The sequence below is a fragment of the Papio anubis genome, chromosome 4 (genome assembly GCF_008728515.1).
Source record: "Papio anubis isolate 15944 chromosome 4, Panubis1.0, whole genome shotgun sequence".
In the NCBI taxonomy this organism is placed as follows: domain Eukaryota; kingdom Metazoa; phylum Chordata; class Mammalia; order Primates; family Cercopithecidae; genus Papio; species Papio anubis.
This window is the reverse complement of record NC_044979.1, coordinates 609,711-628,440: the sequence shown is the minus strand read 5'-3', so window position 1 is coordinate 628,440 and position 18,730 is coordinate 609,711. Positions and strand designations below refer to the sequence as shown.

General features: G+C 43.5%; 1 pseudogene; it reads right to left on the bottom strand.

The window, feature by feature from the left end:
• Positions 1-1,902: 1,902 nt before the first annotated feature.
• On the bottom strand, positions 1,903-7,249 carry LOC100999787 (annotated as a pseudogene).
• Between the last annotated feature and the right edge of the window lie 11,481 nt (positions 7,250-18,730).

The following is an 18,730-nucleotide window of genomic DNA, read 5'->3' as shown; positions in this document are numbered from 1 at the left end:
GAGGAGCATGGGAGCCTCTGCACTGCCAGAAGCTCCTGTTCTAAGCTTTGGTGGTGCAACCGCGCCCCCACCCTTCATGCCAGGTGCGACTCACTCATGCCGTCCAAGTTCCTCAGTGACCTGGGCCACCTTCTTAGCCTTGCCAATTCCCACTCACTCCTTGGGTTTCCTCCAAGAAGTCTTCCCTGACTCCTCCTGGTCCTGCAGCTTCTGGGTTGGTCAGGGGCCCCTCTCCGGTGGTCTGTCTGATACTGTCCTCTGCATGTCCTTTCACTGCACTTGATATGTTGTGAAACCTGTCTGATTATGTGGCTGCCCTCCTCACTAGACTGTGTTCTTTGAGTATAGATCTGTGGTTTGTTAATCTTTAGATCCAAAATGCCTAGTATAGTATCTAGTTGTATTAGTTAGGGCAGTGCCACATAATGTAACAAATACCCCCAAACACAGGAAGCTTAACACAATGAAACTTTATTTTTATCTCGATTAACAGACAGTTGAGTGTGTTCCTGGTCATCAGAAGAGTGGAGTCTTTTCCATGCCATTCTGCAGTCCAGGGACCCAGACTGACGAGGACTCCTCTACCTTCAGCTCCCAGTTTCCAGCGTCGCCCAAGAGGCCACATGCAGCCTTTAGGATAGAAAGTGGAGCCCTCCGCAAGGAGGTTTTCATGGCACAGGCCTGGGAGAAGCATAGACCACTCTGCAGTATTCCATTCCCAAGAACCGGTGCACATGTTGGAAGTGAGGTGAAAGGCAGTTGAGAAATGTGTAGGGCTCAGTGTCCCAGGGGGCAGCCACCTCCGCAGGACAGGCGTGGGAGGGGGAGTGCGTCGTGGCACCAGCTGGGTTCTCCTCTCCACCACACAGCACAGAGTGGGCACTCAGTGCATTGCTTCATGAATGAAGCCCATTTCATTTCAGCGTTGTGACTCTGGGCGAGTTTCTTAAATATTTTCACATGCTGAAGCAACTGCAATTCTGGGGTCATTTGTGGAATACTATAATGTATTTAACGATGTAATTTTTCACTAAAATTATGTTATAATCATAATCAGTTTTTTATTTTTAATTTTATTTTTTTCTGAAAAACTGATTCAAGTTTAATACATTAAAATCGTGTAATACTTTTATATTGCATTTGCCATTTCTGAACAATACAAAGTAGAGGCAAATAGTGACACTTCATGAAAATGTTGATTCCCCATTCCTTTCCCTAAGACCTAGCCCTCTCTCAAATATTCCCTCCCACCCCTTACAGAACTCTATCCATAATAAAACACTTAGATACATCATAAATAGTAAATCATGAAAAAAACAGCAATAATTGTTTCTTTTCTTCTTGTATAAAAGAACATGGCAACAAAGACAGGCAGCCAGAAACTGACTGGGGGTGTCTGATATAGACAGTTATTTGGGGTATGGGCTAACCTACTATCAAGGTGGGGTGGGATGGAGAAGCGATAGAACAGGAATTCAACAATCTGTCTGATACCAGGCCTCCTTCCTCCCCTAACAAGAGTGGAAGGATCAGATGGGAACTCTTGTAGAGGGGAAGAGAGGGCACATGCAGCTCCCATTTCCAACTTCCCTGCATGAAGACAGGAGGTAGGACATATGGCACAGCAATGACTTCACTGAGGCAAGAATCTGCTGTTTCCTCATGAGTTTAAGAAAATATCTGTGGCAGGGCATGGTGGCTCATGCCTGTAATTCCAGCACTTTGGGAGGCCAAGGCAGGTGGATCACAAGGTCAGGAGTTTGAGACCAGCCTAGCTAACATAGTGAAACCCCATCTCTACTAAAAATAGAAAAAATTAGCTGGGCATGGTGGCAGGCACCTGTAATCCCAGCTACTTGGGAGGCTGAGGCAGAAGAATCACTTGAATCCAGGAGGTGGAGGTTGCAGTGAGCCAAGATCGCACCACTGGACTCCAGCCCAGGCGACACTGTGAGACTCTGTTTCAAAAATAAAATAAAATAAAATAAAATATTGGCTAACCTCATAGATACGGACTGCCTGTTAAACAGAGGTGTCTCCACCTTAGCTCCACAAGCAGGAGAGCACTGTTGGAAAAGACAGGAAGAGCAAAGAAATCGCCTCTGGAGAATGATCTAAAATTCATTTGATAAGTCTTCATATTTACAAAAACAACCAGAATATGTTTCAAATTGCAATAATCATCATCACAGCCTGGCAGTGAGTAGGACTCTGCCTAGGAAGGGCTATGATCTCCCAGCCCATGGCTGCCCCATGTTTTAACAAAGGGGTAAAGATTATCCCATGTCCCACTCTCTCCATTCCTTCAGCCTTAAGAAATTCATCAAGAAAGGAAGAGTTTAAAGAGGAGCTGTCCTGGCAGAGCAATCACCACACTTCTCTTCACAAACACCATCTCTCTTCGGAGGGAATCCTATGACTAGGCATCTCGTCAACACTTTTGGAGTTTTGATCTGAAACTGACTTGAAATTGTGTGCTGTGCGCTTTTTCCTTTATTCAGGATAAAAAGAAGAAGAAGAAAGTTGGGATGTGGTTAAACACCCTTATCCCCTCAAAGCCTTTACAGAGATTACAGGGATCTTCTTCCGGGGATCAGAGAGAAAGAACTGAGGTGGGGATAATGTGCTAGCAAGTCTGTCCTGAGGAAATTATGAGTCCAGCTCCTGGTGAAAGACAAGTGGAAAGAAAACTGCCAACTTCAGCCATCCCATTTCCAGCATGAAGAATGGGGGTCTACATGCAAGTTTCAATTGTGAAAGCCAAGATTAGCCCATTGAAAATCCATCCACCCAATTCTGGAGTGCAGGGGTTGCTGCGGTCCTCAACTGTCTGAGGCACTAATGCCCATTCATGAGGAAGGGGAAGGAGATGAGGTTCTTCTTCAGGAAGAAGATGGAGAGCTCCCCCCGTTTCCATTACATTCCTTTTTGATGGCCAAGTAGAAGAAAACTCAGCATTGCTGGGGCAAGGACTGACATCTTGGGATCACAGAGATGGCAGAATCTTGTTTCAGGTCTTCTGAGGCTTTGTGCTCAATGGGTGAACTCTTACTCTGCAATGTCAAGTTTTTCCAAGGTTGTACTTGTAGTTAAAATTTGCAAAGTCTCTCCAACTACAGGTGAGAAACTGGGGTCAGGAATAGGTGTGCCCTCACTGATTTCCTCCAATGGTGGAGTCTGAGGTAAAACATTAGGACAACCAAGGTGAACACCTGGCTCCTCTTCCGCCTTTGTTGTGGCTTGTGCCTTGTGTTCCCCTGAGACCGATGGCTGGTAAGTAATGCAGGGGTTGTCACTGGAGCTTGCTCACCCAGAGAAAAATGAGCCAGACTGAAACTTTTTGGAAGGAGAAGGCTTCAAGGGGATCTTCTTCCTTTTTTGAGACAGGGTCTAACTCTGTTGCCCAGGCTGGAGTGCAGTGGCACAATCTTGGCTCACTGCAACCTCCGCCTCCCAGGCTCAAGTGATTCTCCTGCCTGAGCCTACCAAGTAGCTGAGATTACAGGCATGCACCACTACCACCCAGCTAATTTCTGTGTTTTTAGTAGAGATGGGGTTTCACCATGTTGGCCAAGCTGGTCTCAAACTCCTGACCTCAGGTGATCCATCTGCCTTGGCCTCCCAAAGTCCTGGGATTACAGGCATGAACCACCACGCCTGGCCGGGATCTTCTTAAATGCTGTGTTGCACATGAAGCACTGGAACCGTTCAGTGTAGAAGCCTGGGCGACGCACTGAGACAGTGTCCCCATCATGTACCAGGGCTTTCCGAGAGTGCTCCAGCTTCTTAACAAACCTGTAAGACTGTAGAATGTCAGTGATGCCAATACAAAGCAGGATCCTTTCCCCTCTACTCTCCTGGGCAGGGATGCCACCCGTATGGTCATCGGTCTCCATGGGGCTTCCCCATCAAGCCTCTCCCTGGATGGATTCCATGGCTGTGGAATACATAGCCTTCTGGGGGACTGGTCTTCAAGTGTCAACTGAGCATTGTGCTTCACTGCTTCAGGGCTTTCGTGCATGATCTATGTTGTGGATTGACATCAAGAGGCTATAGTCCATTATCTCGAAGTCACGCTGCAGGGTCTTACAGAAAGCATTGTACATGTCAGCCTCCAAAAAAAAAAAAAAGGACCATCGGGATGTTTTGTAAGAAGTCTAGGTTTTTAAATGTGGGAAGAGGCTTCTCTCACTCTTTCTGGGAAGCCTGCTTTTTGTAGGTTGAACCCTTGAAGTAAAATTTGATATGCATTTTGACTAGTCTTAGTAAGAGATTCTTCATCACCACAATCTGAATGTTCTTGCCACCTGCCTGCACACAGCACAGTCCATAGAATTTAGGCAGAAAAGTCCAAGGGTTCTTGTTGAGGTGGATGTGGTATCCTGGAAGCAGCTTCTGCAGAAACTCCGCCTCTTTATGTTGGACTGTTTTAATAATGAATTCATCATGGCTGGATACATAACAGGGAACCATCAGCTCCAGAGCTACTGAGTTCAATCAGTGGCTCACTGCAGAGGGAGTACAAGCCATCATCAGGGCGGATACCAAATAGCTCCTGAAAGTAGCGGAAGGCAACAGGTGCACAGGTCTTGAAAGGAAAGTCACTGCTGTGATGAGCAGGGGTCAGGTCGCTCCCTTCACTGGGGAAGAAGAGACTCTCCACCATGCAGAAATCTTGCATGAGGACATCACGCTGGGGTGTGGGACCCAGGCTCCCCACAGTGAGTAATGCCCAATCCCATGGCACATTTCAAGGCTGATGCGGTTGTCTTTCTACAGGTTGTCTCTCCTGAGGAATCAACACCTCAATGGCCTATTTTCTTGATGGGCATGCCTGAGACACAAGGCACCTCAGACGCAATGAGTCTCTTGATTCCAGATGCTGAGGACGAGGTACAGGAAGCGACCCCAGGATCAAAGGATGAAAAACCGACCGCAGAAGGAGCCCTGAGGAGGCCGACGCCATCTTGGCAGCCCCTCCCCTCGGCGGCCTGGCCTCTTCCGATCCGGCTTTTCCTCTGCTCCAGTGGACTCTTCCTTCCCCAAGCGCCTTCACAGAACCCGCGTCTGCGCCACCTGCCGGCCCGGCGGACCCCCCGCAGACGCGTGGAGCCGGCTCTGGACCAGCTCAGGCCCGCCCCATTCGCCGGGCCTGGGGAGAACTCCTGCCTCAAGTCCAGCCGCGAGTTTACCCGCTCTCCACAGGGGGCGCTTTCCCCTTTCACAAAAGACTAAGCTCCCGGGAACAAGCCACACCTGGAAAACAAACGGGGCATGAAGAGCCCCAGCGGAGCGAACGCCCTGCTCCGTCCTCCTGGACGGCCTGTTTATGCCCAACCCGGCCGCTCCACTCCGGTGGCCCAGAAAAATCCGAGCACTGCTGTAATAGATTTTATTATGAAATTACAATCATGAGCCTAGATACCCACTAAAAAGCAATCAAATCAAACATAATTAGTCAATCTAATTAATTTAAATTAATGTTTATTCACTCATTCACTGTTCATCTGCTCACACTTGCTCACACACTGGTAATAGCAAGCGCCAAAGGCTTAAGAAAAAATAGTGAGAGAAAAATAAAATTGAGATGCAATATGCAAATCACTTGCTGACTATGTGTTCAAAGAGACAGACAATCACTGCTCAGAGTCGCCGATGTTCTGGGCAGAGAGCCGATGTTCCCTAGGACCACAGCTGAAAAATCACTCGTTTTGTGGAAAGTTGGGTCCTAGGAATTGGGGTACGAGACTGGACATTTTTAAAGGGGAGAAAAATAGAAAGTACCCAGCACAGCCAGTGATATTTGAGGAGCACAGGCATGAGCGAGGTGCCTCGGGACAAGGCCATGAGCCGAGGGCGCTCCTGGAGACTCGGTGCTGGCCTAAGGTTCTGGCCAAGTGCACAGATCCTCACCTCTAGCTCTGCCTGATCCTCTGTCCTGAGCCTCCGTCTTCAGTCAGTAACTGCCTGCTGGCCGTTTCCACCTGCATGTCCGGTCATGATTCAAACACTAAAGCTCATCCCGAAGCAGCGCACCCTCCGAACACCCCATTTCAGGAAACAGTGCTACAACCTTCCATCCTGTTGGTCAGGCTGTTCCCATCCCTTCCCTGATTACCCAGGAGCAGACACCTCACTGACAACTCTTCTTAGTTAATAACTCTAGTCAGTCTCTTTCATTCCCATTCTTTCAGTCATCAATGTAGTCTTTGTCCTCTAATCCCGCCACTCAAACGTGTGTGACAGGATCTCCTGCTTGGGTCTTCCCTCTAATCAATTCTATATGCTCCCATCATAGTCGCAGAATGCACAGTAACAAATTGAAGATACTAAGATACCTGCTTCACTGCATATAATTCATTGTTTCCCAAAATTTTAAATCTATGGGTCCTCCCTTCTTTTTTTGGTGGACACTTACTACTAACTCAATGAACAAGTGTTTTACAGAACACCCTATAGGGAATGTTTTCATAGCACAAAGTCCACACCCTTTTGTTTGACACTGAAGGCTTTCTGCAAACCTCCTGTATCTCCTGCTCCAATGTTATCTCTCATTATTCCCTTTTACTTATGTTCCTTGAATGTGCTATGTATAGCCTCCATGTGTGTTTCTGTGTCCTCCATGACCAAGGAATATCATCTCTATGTTTCTGGGGTTACTTAATGCTCTGTCTTAACTCAAAGGCCTGGTCCTCTTCACTTCATCCTTAACAGGACCCCTGACAGCTCAATCACCCAGGAAATGTCTTTCTGCTGATTCATGTGTCACTCAATGTCGGGGCCACTCATGGCACTTTGGGGAACTTCTACTGGTAGAGATTATTTTGTCTCATCAGGGGCTGGTAGCTCTTCCTCAGTAACTCAGCCTAACGTCTGCTCTTGCTGGGGCTGCAGACATCTCAAAGATTCTATCATATCTTCCATCTGTCCCACTGTGCAATCTGCCCCTCTTCTGTGGAGGCCCTTGGCAGGCCCACCGTGTTCTAGCTCAGCTCCTATTTGTACCCTGTCCAGGATATGGAATATTTCTGGTTTCTTTCATAGCATGCCACACAGGAGCTGTGGGAAGCTTAAGACTAATGATTTTCTCTCTTTGCCCAATCACTATCTTTATTCTGTTAGAATAACACATATTGGCTGGGAAATGAAGGATATTCCCAGAATTCTTTTTTTTTTCTTTTCTTTAGAGACAAAATTTCACTCTGTTGCCCAGGATGGAGTGTGATGGTACAATCATAGCTTACTGCAGCCTCAAACTCCTGGCTCAAGTGATCCTCCTGCCTCAGCCTCCTGCGCAGCTCAGACTACAGGCATGCACTTTTTTTTTTTCTTTTTGGTAGAGACAGGGTCTTGTATGTTGCCCAGGTTGGTCTCTAACTCCTGGGCTCAAGCAATCCTCCCACCTCAGCCTCCCAAAGCACTGGAATTACAGGCCTGAGCCATTGCACCTGGCCTATTCCCAGAATTCTAAATGGGGATGGGGCACGCATCCCTATGCATCCAGCATCATCCTCAGGCTGCCCAACAGCCTCCCTGGGCTCTGTCATTTCAGTCTGGACAGTAAACGGCAGTGGAAGCCAAGACACATTGCTCTGATGTCTCATTTCTCCTCCTTCCCAGTCTCCAGGCCAAAGGGCTCTCTTTTCTTCCCCTGCCTGCAGGAGGCACTTTCTCTGCCTTTTCTCTTCAACATGGATTTGCCCCCCTCTCCTCCATGATTTCAAGAAGACAGAAGGACAACTGAAGGACATGCTCTTCACAGAGGCAAAGAATTTTTTTAAAGCTATCAGTTTAATATTTTCAAAATATCAATGTATAACACATATGGCTGTGTTTTATAAATTATAAAGCTGGTAAAAATAGAAGGAGTATAAATATTGTTACTAATTACTTGAAGAAATTGAAAATGAGGAGAAAAATGTTAAAGACAGTCTTGCCTTTTGTCCAAGTCAGCCACTGCTGTGCTCTGGGCCCAGCGAGGACAGCAGAGGATCCGACTCCATCCTCCAATCACTGCAAAGATCCTACGAGGGTGGCGGCTGAGGAGCAGGGTTGGCAATCCTGCAAGTTCACTGCCAGCTGGGGAGAGGATACTTCTCTCCGTCGTGATTGCTGTTTATGAACTTCCCGCCCCAGGTCTAGGGTCTGCCAGGGATTGGCTGCATGTTTCAGTTCTGAGAGGTCCACACTGAAGAGTCACAATGAGCCTCTCTGTCCCTTGTTTATCACAAAAACCAAGTGTTTCCCCCTGTCATGGGTGCGTCCATCTGAGCCTGACCCACCCTCAGCACCCCATCTCACTACAGAAGCCAGAAATTCTAATGCCCAAGCGAAACAGAGATTTGGGCCAAAATATGCTCTAAAGTCAAGGCTCAAGTTTCTGAAGAAGTAGATTTATGTTACTAAAATTAGCATCTTTCCAAATTAAATCGTAATCTGTAAAGCATTAACTATCACAGCCTGAGCCTGAATTTGGGTTCCTTGGTGAGAGGTGATCAGCCCTTCTCAAAAACAGACTGAAGTTTTGTAGGTGATGGGGCTTTGGGTGGGCAAATCCTGATGTTGACCTTCCTCTCATAATGCACTCCTAAAAAGAAGACTCAGAAAGGTCTCAAGCACAGTCTTAATCAGCATTCAAGTGCAGCGGCCACCTGACAGTTTAGTCATCCTTTAATTAATGACCTCAACATGCACTGTGTTTGAGTGGGTGCCAGGCGGTGCCCTAGGAATGCAAAGCTGAGTGAGACAGAGCCTCTTCTCCGGAACACTCACCTCTGATCCTAAACAGAGACTTGCAATTCCAAGAGTTAAGTGCTCTTATAGAGGGAAGCACAGGGCAATTTCCTGGACTCTGCTCCCACAGCTTTTATATAAACCACTGAAGACCGAAACCCATGTCGAGCTCCATTTCCACAGAAACAAACCATCTCATTGACTTTATCCATCTCAGTCCAATACAAATCCAGGAGTACAAGAAGTTCAGCTAACATGGAGCACTGTCTTTATTTGGTGTTGTATCTGAGTTGACATTCTATGTTTGGAACACTTGGACACATTTTAGAAATTTTTGTTAGTCAAACAAATTATATTTAGGGACTGAATTCCAAGGCTGGTGACTCCCCCAATGCTGAGTCCACCTGAGGAATCATTAGAACTGCCCCTTTCTCCAGGGAGCCCATGAAAACTTCCTCGGGGTCACAGATTCTCTTACCAGGGCCTCTAGCACAATTCTAAAAGCTCAGAAGCCGCCCTTGCTGTTCAGAAGCCTGAGTTACCTCAGAAATGGGCAGGTTGCGAAGCGACTCACAGGCGTGTCTCTGTCACAGCCCAGGATGTGGGATGGAGGTCCATTGCAAACCCTGGGCCTGCAACGCCCTTAGGTGGGGATGGGGATTCCAGGCCTCCTTGGAGGGCGACCAGCACAGCCACATTAATGTGACATCTTGAAGCTGGAGGAGAGAAGGAGAAGACTACTCCCAGCATGATGAGCCTGGGCCTCTTTCACCACTGGCCGGCATCAGAGGGATTCCTCCGGGTGTCTTCCTCAGGGCTACCCGCGGCTGATCGGGAGCAGGGAGCTCTGCGCTAACCTCTGTCCTCTCAAAACACCTGAGGAATTGACTCCATTCCTGTCTGCTCCCATAGTGACTAAACCAATTTAAAGAAATTAAGAGGGCCGGGCGCGGTGGCTCAAGCCTGTAATCCCAGCACTTTGGGAGGCCGAGGCGGGCGGATCACGAGGTCAGGAGATCGAGACCATCCTGGCTAACATGGTGAAACCCCGTCTCTACTAAAAATACAAAAAACTAGCCGGGCGTGGTGGCGGGCGCCTGTAGTCCCAGCTACTCGGAGGCTGAGGCAGGAGAATGGCCTGAACCTGGGAGGCGGAGCTTGCAGTGAGCCAAGATCGCGCCACTGCACTCCAGCCTGGGTGACACAGCGCGAGACTCCGTCTCAAAAAAAAAAAAAAAAAAAAAAAAAAAAAAAAAAAAAAAGAAATTAAGAGGGAGCCTGGGAGCCCCATAGAAAGCGGCAAACAGCCCCTCGCTCTAGGCCAGGCCTGCTCTGAACCTCCTGCAGGCATTTGTGTGTCTTCAAAGCCCTCTAATAGTCAATCCATCATATGCTTAACATAAACTGTTATTCTGTACTGTGTATAGTATACAGATATAAAATCCTAAATCATATTAAACCACAAGTCATTAGCAGATGCCTGTGCAGCTGTCTCACACACACACATTGAGTGTCTTCACAGCAGACACTTCCAGGATGGGTGCCACCTCCCTCCTGGCTTCTACCCTTCCCAGGGCACCCGTTTCTCAAGTCACAGTCCAGCCCTTGCCTGGCTGTCCTCAGAACGTCCTGCCCTGTTGCCCTAAGGCAGGCAGAAATCCCATCTTCTCCTTCTGAAGCTGGAGGAAAGAAAGCACATGCAAATTCTAAAACATTCCAAGTCCTAACTCTTTACAAGTCTTGCAGAAATTTTTATACCTGACTCATTCTTGTAATCTCATGACTTATCTGGAATTGGAAATGAACTGCAGCTAAGTGTGAGGGTTTAGGAACAGGAATCAGAGGCTCCTGTAGAGATGAAATGAGGGGACAGGGGCGCCATTTGCAGGTGATGGGAGGAAGCTCAGCCGGGAAGAGGTCAGAGGTAACTGAAATCAGGCATTCCAGAGGGGAAGCAGAGACTTGGAGGCACGAAGCCTTGGGAGTTCTCAGTACAGGTAGCAGAGGTCAACCATTGACTTGGGGAGGACCCAACCTCCTGGCAGGGCCCCGCTAACTGGATAGAGGTGAAGACTCAGTCCAGGGGTAAAGCTGCCAGCACCAGTGAGGTCTGAGCTGGTCAAGATTACTTGGCTCACCTCTGAGTCAACTAAGGTAAACTCTTGAGTTCTTCAAGTTCTCCAACTCTCAGCCTCCTTCCCAGGTCTCAGAGCAGAACCCAGACTGAAGGTGAACTCAAGGACTGCCAGCTGTGTGCAAAGCGTGGCCTTCAGATCAGGAAATGGGGCTGGTCATGACAGTTTTATGATGTTTTGCTTGCTGCAAGAATTCACAGTCTGTCATTATTAGTGTCAGACACCAAAATGGAGCCTCCCTTGCTATGTATTGCAATAAAGACCATTCTCATTTCTCTAAGTTTGCTCTTAATAACCATTAGTGAATGCTATATGGCACTTGACATCATAGCAGACAGTTTTAGGGTGGTAAATTATGTTTGAAGAGAACATTTTGAAAGAGTTTAAAACTTAGTCAAGAAAACAGTTAAATAGAGATGGAGCATGTTTTCCTCTGTGATAACTGAGAGGAGCTCAGGGGTGCTGACAATTTTAGGTCAACAGGGAGAAGAAGTAGCGTACTCCTCCTTGCAGAAAACCGTTGTGCAAATCAAGGCGCTGGGATGTGTGGGCGCTTAACACATTTTGTAATGACAAAAACATAGAAAATAGCATAAAGATAAAAACAACAGCAACCAGGCGATGACCTCTCAGGGTAAGAAATATTACTGAATAGCTGGATCGTCCTGTGCACCTGGGTGCCTCTCTCCTACGCCATTTCTCTTATCCTGGTCAAGCCTGTGGGGAAACATCTGTTATCGTGTGCCCAGAACTAATTCTTGACGCCAGGACCAAAACTATTAATGATCGGTGCTTCCTTCTCAAAGACCCGCATCCTTTACAATATTTTATAATGTGATGTTTTGGCAGGAACGATTACCATTCCAAAGTGGAACAGTGGCTCTCAAGCTGGAGAGAGGACCAGACTCCCCGGGAAGGCCAGTTAAAATGCAGGCAGCTGAGAAAGTACCCCAAGTTTCTGATTCGGTAGGTCAGGGTGGAGAACCTGGGCAAGGTCCGAAGGGATGCTGATGCTGCTGAGCTGGGAACCACCCTTTGAAAACCTCTGCTGTGTGGGAAGTGGGTGGGAAAACTGAGAAAGGACAAGCCACACCAAAGACGCAGCTGCAGACAGAGGCCAGCCTGAACTGCTTTCTGGAGAAAGTCCCCACAACTCAGCAGCCTGGACAGAGGGTTGGAAGAGGTGAGTGGACATTCTATTTTATTTATCCAATCATTGTCCACTCATGCCTTGAAGTTGGAAAGGGGTAAATTCAGGGGAAATAAAGACCTTAGGACTGTTAACCTATCAAATTACATCACGAGAAACCACATGCTAACTGTCTACACAGACTCAGAAAATTAGAATACACGTATGAATGACAGATTCCCAGCAGAATAGTCAGGGACTCTAGAATGTTTCATCAACTAGTCTAGCCTTCAGAATTATTATAAGAAGAGTATCTGTCTGTCCACAGTGTGTCTTTTGGGGAAACTGATATAGACAAGATGCTGGGCTAGATGCACCATTGGTCTGACCGAAAGTGACCATCATGCTTTTAAATTTCTATTAACCATTGTCTGGGAGAACGAAAATATACTGGCATCTGGATGCTTTGATAGAAAGAACATAATCACTTTTCTGTATCTTGGGCTAGTACCAAGCAGGAACTTTACTTGTCTTAATCCCTTAAAATTTTATTTGTTTTTGTTTGTTTGTTTGTTTTAGATTTAGGGCCTCACTATGTTGCCCAGGCTGGTCTTGAACACCTAGGTTCAAGTAATCCTCCCACTTCAGCCTTCCGTGTAGCTGAGACCATAAGCATGAGCCACAGCACCCGGCTTGTCTTACTCCCTATTTTGTCCAAATAACTGCCACATAGAATGCACTTAATGTATACTTTTAATATATACTTTACCAAGACAATCTTAAGTCAAAAGAACAAAGCTGGAGGCATCATGCTACCTGACTTCTAACTATAGTAGAAGGCTACAGTAACCAAACCAGCATGGTACTGGTACCAAAGCAGAGATATAGACCAATGGAACAGAACAGAGCCCTCAGAAATAATACCACACATCTACAGCCATCTGATCTTTGACAAACCTGACAAAAACAAGAAATGGGAAAAGGATTCCCTATTTAATAAATGGTGCTGGGAAAACTGGCTAGCCATATGTAGAAAGCTGAAACTGGATTCCTTCCTTACACCTTATATGAAAATTAATTCAAAATGGATTAGAGACTTAAATGTTAGACCTAAAACCATAAAAACCCTAGAAGAAAACCTAGGTGGTACCATTTAGGACAAAGGCATGGGTCTAAAACACCAAAAGCAATGACAGCAAAAGCCAAAATTGACAAATGGGATCTAATTAAACTAATGAGCTTCTGCACAGAAAAAGAAACTACCATCAGAGTGAACAGGCAACCTACAGAATGGGAGAAAATTTTTGCAATCTACTTATCTGGCAAAGGGCTAATATCCAGAACCTACAAAGAACTCAAAAAATTTTCCAAGAAAAAAACAACTCCATCAAAAACTGGGCAAATGATATGAACAGACACTTCTCAAAAGAAGACATTTATGCAGCCAACAGACACATGAAAAAATGCTCATCATCACTCGCCATCAGAGAAATGCAAATCAAAACCTCAATGAGATACCATCTCACACCAGTTAGAATCACGATCATTAAAAAGTCAGGAAACAACAGGTGCTGGAGAGGATGTGGAGAAATAGGAACACTTTTACACTGTTGGTGGGATTGTAAACTAGTTCAACCATTGTGGAAAACAGTATGACGATTCCTCAAGGATCTAGAACTAGATGTACCATATGACCCAGCCATCCCAGTACTGGGTATATACCCAAAAGATTATAAATCATGCTGCTATAAAGACACATGCACACGTATGTTTATTGCACCACTATTCACAATAGCAAACACTTGGAAACAACCCAAATGTCCATCAGTGACAGACTGGATTAAGAAAATGTTGCGCATATACACCATGGAATATTATGTAGCCATAAAAAAGGATGAGTTTGTGTCCTTTGTAGGGACATGGATGCAGCTGGAAACCATCATTCTCAGCAAACTATTGCAAGAACAGAAAACCAAACACCGCATGTTCTCACTGATAGGTGGGAATTGAACAGTGAGATCACTTGGACATGGGAAGGGGAACATCACACACCAGGGCCTATTATGGGGAGGGGGAAGGGGAGTGGGATGGCATTGAGAGTTATAACTGATGTATATGACGAGTTGATGGGTGCTGATGAGTTGATGGGTGCAGCACACCAACATCACACATGTATACATATGTAACAAACCTGCACGTTGTGCACATGTACCCTAGAACTTAAAGTATAATTAAAAAAAAAGAAAAAAATGCAAAAATATATATATACACACTTTGGTCTATAGTTTTCTTATGACGTCTTTGTCTGGTTTTAGTATTGGGGTAATGCTGCCTCATAGAAAGAGTCAGAAAGTTTTCCTTCCTCTTCTGTTTTCTGGAAGACTGTGTAAAGGATTAATATTAACTCCTCTTTGAATGTTTGGAAGAATTTATCTGCAAAGTCATCTGGGCTTGTGCTTTTCTTTGTGGAAAATGTTTTGATTACTAACTCAATTTCTGATTGTAGGTTAACGCAGATTTTTCTATTTCTTTTAAAGTCATTTTTGGTAGTTTGTGTTTTTTTCCAAAAAGTACTTTCCCATTCCATCTAAGTTATCAAATTTGTTGACATACAGTTTATTTTAGTCTTACTTTAAATCCTTTTTTATTTCTGTAAAGTTAGTAGTAATGTATCCTATTTCATTCTTGATTCTGGTAATTTGAGTCTCCTTTCTTTTTCTCCTGTTCTGTCTTACTAAAAATGTACCCATTTTCTTGATCATTTCAAAGAACCAACTGTTGGTTTCATTTGTCTTCTCTATTGCTATTCTTTTCTCTATTTATTTTTGTTGTAATATTAATTATTCTGTTTTCTGCACTTCTTTTTTATAATTTCTTAATGTCAAATGTGGGCTTATTCACTTGACTTTCTTCATTTTTAACATAGATGTTTAACGGTTATAAATTTCCATCTAAGCACTGTGTTAGCTACATTCCATAAGTTCTGGTGTGTTATGCTTTATTTTACTTTATACTGTCTTTGACAGATGTTTTGAGGTCATAAAACTGTTGCTTTTGTAGTATTTTTACAGAAGCAGAAATACTGATTTGTCTGTAAGCTAAAGCTCTAAGGTCTGGCTGTGGGGCTCCTGCAATGTGTTGCACACATTGTACTGAGAGTTCGTGTCGTTGGTTCGAGCCTTTAGATTCTAGGGTCTGGACAAATGGTCATGGTGAGGACCAGGAACCTAAGCGTGGCCACAATGCCTGGCCCCATCCTCCCTGCCCTAACTGTGCCTACTGGCCTTGCTGGAGAGGTCAGACCCTCCAGGAATTCATAGCCCTATCCTCTTTCCCAGGCTCTGCATCTGGTACATAACAATTAAAATTAGCAACATCCTAAAAATAAGGGTTACTAACATTAACATTATAATTAATATATATAATTAAAACTACTACATAAAGGAGAAATCCTTTTGTAAGCAAAGTGTACAAGGAAAATTGGGTGTGTTTTTGGTAAGGAAGGTTAAAAGAAAGGCATGAGACTGTGATGTTTGTTGAGAAAAAAATAATTTTATCTAGTTTAGAAGTTATTTAAATGTTTCAAATTGAAGGGGAAATGATATAGATAAAACTAAATAAATATAGAAAGTTTGGGAAAAAACTTTTAAGAGGTTATAAAAGGTTTATGAAAATCTTATGTATTCAAAAGCTGACTGGGATTGATTGATTTGTTTGTAAGATTTTATTAAAATTAATTTAATATTAATAATACACTGATGCAATCGTAAAACTTGGTTTTCTCTTTTGAATGAGATTTTCATGTAGTAAAAGATTTTTACTCACCTTTTGAGTAAAATGTTTTTTCTTTGTGGGAAGCGTGATTTTTATTATTATTATTATACTTTAATTTCTAGGGTACATGTGCACGACGTGCAGGTTTGTTACACATGTATACATGTGCCATGTTTTGAGTAAATTTTTAAGAGGGCGGGAAGGAGAGATTGACTTTAGTAGTTCTCTTGATTGTTTAGAAAACTGAGTCACCTCTCTCTCAAAGAGTAAAAGTTTCAGCTTTTTAAATTTTTTGAATTATCACTTTGACTAAATGAATGACTATTATTTTGCAGTGACTTATGATCTCACTTTGGTCAAGTATTGTAAGTCTTTCTTATTTTAATATCAGATATTTTAAACCTTTGATATTTGACAAACCTCAAAATCAAATTTCTAAATTCAGCCTTTTTGACTTCAAACTTACATTTTGAACATTAGAGCCCTAGAAATCCAAGAGAGACATATTAGACATACTTGATATATTTAAATTATACAGAAAATATTGTCAAACAAGTGGTGTTTAACTTTCTTTGAGTTATATTTGTATAAATGTGTTGTTAATGCATTCCAGAACTGTATTAGATTCCTAAATTTCTGATGTCTTAGTATATGTTATCAATTACAATTATGGTTGTTATGTTAAATTATTGTAGGCCACAGAAATAACCACAGTTTATTGTCAATTATGCCTTTAACCATGACCATATTAAGTCTTGTGCACAGTCAGTTACTTAATTCTCATGTATTTTTCTGAAAACTCTTTTTAAGCAATTATAATCCTAAAGTGTTGAGTCTTCAAGGAAGTTCACAAAAAGGATGGAAAAGATAAGCACTCTTGAATACCAGTTTCTGGTAACTTTAAAATAATATTATTTGGAATGGGTAAGAATTCCCAGAACTCTAATAAAGAAACTAACTGGTTTATAAAACTATTAACCCAAGCAGGACAAGAATTGATTGAATTCCAAGAAAATACTTTGCCAGATTTTCATGCTAAATCAGTCAGTACTGATATTGTTAAAATATGCAATTTGAATACACTTCATGGTCCAAATCAAACTACCTATGATAACCCAAGTAACAAACAGTACTGTGCATTTGCATTAGAGTAACAAAATTGGTACTTAAGACAATATAAATCCAATATTTAGCATGGGCTCATGTAGAACCTGGGTGGCCACCTGCTTCTTCCTGAGTCCTAAAATGTATTATTATTAAAAGCTCTGTGCTCCATGACTTGTCATGGAAGAGATAAAGCGATCTAAATAGAAAATACATGTATATATTACTGTGGTGACTTCTAAATTCCTAAAATGGTTTCTAACTGATGTTTGGTTTGTCAAATCCATAATCCTGAGAAGACAATAAAAAATTTAGGTAAATTTTTGCCACCTGATATGCCATTTAAACATTTATAGAGGGATTCCATTTAGTTGCCATTTTCAGTGCAGGTTTACTAGTTGTATAGAAACCTTTGCATGCAAGAAGGCTGATACTTCAGTAGCTAAAAGCTACACACACTAGTAAACGTTTTTCCTTTGTGGGGCATTCCTGGATAAATATTTAATGACAGAAGTACTTGTTTCAATGGATGAGTTGTAAAACAGTTAGGTAAGGTATTACAGATGCAATAATATCAGGCAAAGTTAACTGAGTCAACTGGATTGCCTTGGTTAAAGGTGTTACAGATTGACAACAATCAGGTCCACTTCTAGTGGAAAACACAAGTTGACCCCTTATGAAGTAGTCACTGGAAGGCCTGTGCCCCAGTAATAAATCTCATATTTTTTGCTCCTAAACTCTGATTTGTCTAAATGCAATTAAACTGTCATGCATTATGCCAAAGTATATTTTCACCAGGTGAAGGAAGCTTTCTACGGTCCGCTGACGGAGAACAATCAAATCCTCACGATCTACAACCTGGAGAGTGGGTGTTCAAATAATGACGTCAGAGAAAGACTGTACTTGCCATCCACACTGAAGCGGAAGCACTGGGGTGTCAAACCTTGGGTCTGTAATCTTACAACTCAGAAGGTCCCCTCCAGACTCTTGAAACAGTCCACCCGTTGTTAATTTTATGGTAAAGACAACCAGAGAAGTTTCTCCCTGAAGCAGACAGCATTCTAGACGTGGGCAGCTTTCCCAAATTCATGGATCAAGACTCCTCTACCATCAGGAAACTTACCCCTCTTTTTTTTCTCATGCCTCTGTGAACAATAGAACTTGGAAAGGGGTCTTGTGTGCACCCACAGGGTATACTTTTATTTGTGGTGGATTTCACGGCCAGCGTTATACATGGACAAACTTATGCCGCAGTGGATGGAAGACGAAGGGCTAATGCAGGCTAGGAATTTTAATGGTACTTTTGTTGCTCTAGTCAGACAGAATCAGAACATTGGCCCTCTCCCCTTAATCTGCATCAGATGTCAAAAACAGCACTGCCAGGCGGCCTTCCTCTTTCTGGGTGGGCGTGATTTTTAAGTCTCCTTTATCATGATTTAAAGTAAATGAGGTAATAGTTAGAAATATATCCCTCATAATAGGTTCTGGCTGATTCTATTACAAAGGCCATGGTTGTACAATAGGTTTGTTTAAATTCTCTTTTTGACTATAATGCTTATGTGTGCTTCTTCTAAGAAAACTAAAATCATGGTATTTCAAAGACTACAGATGATTCAACAAGTGCCAGCAGCTACATAGATGAAGGACTTGGTTGAGGGCTGATTTTTTTTGGCCACTCTGTGATGCCATCCCAATTTGGCTTTTAGGTGCTCTTAAAATCCCTCACCGAGATGTATTCTCTTTCTTCTCAATGTTGACAAGGCTATTTGGGAATAAGCCTTCGCATAAACAATGACATCTTGACACTCAGACTTTGATCATCGATGCTTTCAAGAAGAAAGCTTTTTGATCAAAG